The sequence below is a fragment of the Nansenia antarctica genome (genome assembly GCF_963989245.1).
Source record: "Nansenia antarctica genome assembly, chromosome: 14".
Taxonomy (NCBI): Eukaryota; Metazoa; Chordata; class Actinopteri; order Argentiniformes; family Microstomatidae; genus Nansenia; species Nansenia antarctica.
The window spans coordinates 7,834,380-7,839,379 of NC_137684.1; positions in this window are offsets into that span (position 1 = coordinate 7,834,380).

A 5,000-nucleotide genomic window follows, 5' to 3' on the forward strand; every position below is an offset into this window, starting at 1 on the left:
GTCCGGGGCTGCTAATGTGAGGGTTTATGGAACGCACTTCCAAAGTGCTTTACAATAGCCTCTCATTCACCTTTTCACACAATGAGCAATTTGGGGTTCAGTGTCTTGCCCAAGGACACCTCGACACATGGACAGCCGGGATCGAGCCGCCAAACTGCCAACCTTGCGATCATGTGTTTTATGTTTATGTTTTGTGTTTTGTATTTTATGTTCGTGTTATAAGGTTTATGTGTAAATGTAAATTCTGGTGTGTTCCAGAACTGTTGACAAGAGTGTGAAGAGTGAGTACGTACACAAAAAAGTGCACTTAACAAAAGTTTAACAAAAGAAGCACATTTCGGTGTGAGAGGATACTGTATATAGTGGCAACCGGTAACCAGCTCAGCGGCCTTGTGGTTAGAGTGTCCGCCCTGAGATTGGGAGGTCGTGAGTTCGATCCCCGGCCGAGTCATACCAAAGACTATAAAAACGGTACCCGATGCCTCCCTGCTTGGCACTCAGCATTAAGGGTTGGACTGGGGGTAAGACCAGTAGCCACATTAGGGCCCACCCTGAGAAAGCTTCGGTGTGATTTATTTTCTCATTATTATAAAAAAAAAAAAAAAAAAAAAACATTGAGAATATCCGAGCATTCAAACCAAAACATATAAGAAAATAACTGAACAAATATCAAGTTGAATTACTGTTGTATGTCTTTTATCTAAACAACGGAACTGATTTCCGGTAACAACTGGTTGTTGGTTCTGCGCACCCAATTTAGTAGTCCAGACAGCTAAGTAGCTAACATGAGAGAGCTGCCTGGAAATTATGGAGCTTTGAGCTAACTCAAAGTTCACTTTTGGCTTTGAAAAAAAGCCAGACTCCAAGAAGAGCCCCCACTGCCCTCATCTAGCAGTGATCCAGGGCCAGGCTCTCCGACTCCGGAGACTAACGTTAGTTCAACGGCCGCTTGCTTCACGGTGCTAGCAGTGCTCCACGGTGCTTGCAGTGCTTCACGGTGCTTGCAGTGCTTCACGGTGCTAGCAGTGCTCCCGCTCCCGGTCGTCAGCATGAAGCAGCCCAGGAGCACAAGGTGGATATGTAGACTGGATAACATTTTTAAAAAGCGAGGACCACTGCAAGTCCATGGGCAGGTTTGAATGCTACAAGGGAACCCAAACGACAGGAAGGAAACAAGACATATCTCTACGTGGACACAGGGAAACCCAGGACGATCTTAATAGAGGTAACTTTCTAGAATTATTTGAATTCATGTGTAAATATGATCCAGAGATCAAAACTTGTCTCGACGAGCTGCCCAAAAATGCAACCTGCCATGAAATGCAAAACAGCCTCAGCAGCCTCCTTATTATTAAAAAATAAAAATAAAAGCTGAGGTCTGTGAGACAACGGGTACATATTATGCTCTCATGGCAGATGAATATAAGGATGCGTCCTAGTGCAAACTCCTTGCTGTTTGTGTGAGATACATTCACACGCAATTGGCTTCATGGACACAAGTGATTTGAGTGCAAGTGGAATTCCAGACCAGATATTACAGATCATCACCACGGCAACTTGACCATCTCTGTGCGCTGGCTTCAGTTTTGACGGGGCCTCGATTATGTCGGGAAAAAGGGGAGGTGTGCAGTAAATGTTGGCTTCTCCACTGTCGGCCTATCACTGTCGGCCTATCACTGTAGGCCTATCACTATAGGCCAGGGGTGCCCACACTTTTTTGAACCAAGATCTACTTTTCAAGTAGCCAGTCTGCCAAGATCTACCAGTCTAGTTTCAACATCGCAAACATACACGCACGTACTACAAACACACACACACACACACACACACACAGTTCCCAGCCTGCATAGTAAACTCACAATACACTTTCTCTCTCTCTGTCACACAGCCACACAGGAGAAGACCATCACAAACCCTCCCTCTTTGCTATTCTCACTTTGCTATTCACACACACACACACACACACACACACACACACACACACACACACACACACACACACACACACACACACACACACACACACACACACACATTTGCCAGTCTGCATAGGGAGCCATAGCACAAACCCTCCCTCTCTCTCCCCCCCCCTCCCCTCTCTCTCTCTCTCTCTCTCTCTTACACACACACACACACACACACACACACACACACACACACACACACACACACACACACACACACACACACACACACACACACACACACACACACTCAATTTCTCTCACTCACACACTGACAGCCAGTCTGCAGTACCATAGCCAACTACTGATCCAACAAACAGAAAAGTAAACCAGATACAAAACAGGTAATTCCCTAGTTTGAAAGGAGTGAAATAAATGCATTTCTCTACCTTAGTGGGAGACCTGGCACTGGGAGGAGGCAGCTAGTTTCTAGTAGTCAGGGCTGTAGGAGCTGGTTGCAAGGTGTAGGCAGGCTTGCAAGGTGTCATCAGCCACTGTGGATCTGTCATCGAAAAGGCAATCTGCAGCCTCGAGAAATGCTTTTTTCACTTTGAATGACTTCTTGTGTTTAACAAGAACGTGACTGACGCGATAAGAAGCTATCGTTGCAGCCGTACGTTTTCGCTCTTTTGCCACATTTCCCTTCTTCGAAACAGCCATCGTAGATTTGCAGATCAGACAGACGCACTTCCAATATCACATCGTGTAAAAAAGTCCTCCTCCCATTCTGGATGGAAGTTGTACATTATTGGTTTCTTACTTGGTCCAGCTTCCCAACTCATTTGTATACCCTTTCTTTAGTATTATATAGTAAATAGTAGAAATTGGAAGGCTAACTAGTTAATTAGTCTCGCCGGTATTTTGTAGTTGGCGCTGTTGACTGCGCATGCGTGGTGAACCGTGTGTTAGGTGAAAAGATCAGATCTCAGACTGGCTTACCTGTACGTCAATCAAGTGGCAAAAGCCATAGTGAGGATGGATGATCCTCACAACCAGAAAAAAAAAAAGATTTTTAAATGTATTATTATTTTTATTTTTTTCTCCTTTTGGGTTTTGTTCAATGCCATGCGATCTACCCATACTACCTTTGCGATCGACCGGTCGTATTGGGCACCCCTGCTATAGGCCTATCACTGTAGGCCTATCACTGTAGGCCTATCGAAAAATAATTCAATAATAATGTATTAAGTACTTTGAGCCAGGCACGCGGGAAGGTATTTTGACTGGGGGTGCTGAGGTGCTGTCTATATACGCTACAGGGGAAAAAAATAGCCAGGGAAAAAATTATAACGATTTCTCTCCCTCCCTCTCGCTGATTGCTCGTTCGCTCACACGCACACAGTGGCATAACGACGGGCCCCAATGCACGGGCAATAATAGTTAAGCACGCACGCATGCACCCACACACTACAAAGACGTAACGTTAAATATTTTACCAACAATGTGTTGGAATTTACAGTAATTTCCACTCAGCTCACAGTGTCCCACAATGTCCACAAACATGATGTTGACCATTATTACAGACAGCACTCCATGTCGATTGTTATTGCATCTTAACGGAAGCCCTTCGCTGCCGAAGAATCGGATGGATCTGAATATCAGTTCTAATACGTTTCTGGCCGTCTGTTGCTCTTTCTCAACAACGTCCGACAGTAGAGCATTAATGGGAGTGTTGTTAAGCGAAGCATGCAATCTCACCGATTCTGAATGTATGTCAGACATCTCGTCTCGTGTTGGCTAAACTTACAAAAGCCTCCTACTGTAAATGCACTTGTCTTTCTGTCGTGGTGCCTTAACCCCTTCTCTATATAGCTTTACTGCAAGAGAAGCAAAGAACAGGGTCTCTTTCAGTGACATAATGCAACCATTTCCACCTGGTAAACCAGCTTTTTTTAAATGAAATGAAACTCGAATGTCTCTGTTCCAATTTTCCTCCCAGGAAAACGTATGTCTGGTCGACACGGCTCGTCAAACGGGGGTGGGGGTGGGGGTGTCAAGACTCGGATGTCAAGTCCCTAGCAAGATATGACCATGTGATCACTAACATTAAAACTAACAAACACATTTTTACATTTATTACAAAAAACACATTTATTTTTATTCCCAAAAGCAACAATAGTTATTATATTGTTTTAAATTATTGTTTGAATAATATTTTTATTTTTAAAATTCAGGCAGGAGGAGCTCCTTCTGCTTGCCGCTAGGGGGTGCTGCAGCACCCTCAGCACCCCCCTTCCCGCGTCCCTGCTTTGAGCTGCAATGTTTGCAGGAAAAGTGCTATACAAATAAAAGTTATTATTATTATATTATTATTATTATTATTATTATTGAATGGCCGCATCTCTTTCGCGATGTAACTCGTCACTTTGTGAGGGCGCATTTTTTGGAAGTGACCCGCTTATACATCGTGCGTCTGCTTAAGGACTCTCTCCGGGAGGGACCAGCCACTGCAGCGGCACTGAGCGATTTGCAAATTGGGTGGGATGGTGATTTTTTAGGTGTTGTTTCAAATTAGTTGTGTTCGCATTTTTTAACAGCGCATGTTTTTTTTTACAAATCCGGCAAACCCTACCATGTAGGCTGCTGTGTTTGTGAATCCAGTGTGACTTTTACCGCTCGAAAGCCGACTTGATGTCGGCTACTGTACCTGATCAACTGTAAATCAATGCGTGCCGGGTTAGGGTTAGGGGTGTCCTCTGATATACATCGCATTGGAAACGTGTTTGATGGATGCAAACAAAAGTAGGACGATACGCTACTGGGTAAGACCCTGCGACATACCAGCGTCATGTCCAGGAGGTGTAGCCACCTCACGCTACGGAAACAGGAGATAGACTCCTGCTTCCTGAGGGCCATTAGGCTCCAGAACCATCGGTTGTCATGGCTACATACTTAACTTTTTCATCCTTCGGTCTGTACGGGCGTAAGAAAACGGAGAGGCCGCATTAACTTTCACTACAGGCTGTTTTATCCGTCTTACATAACAAAGAGTTTGTGAACAACCATCACAAAAGACCAAACTTCCAGAACACAAAC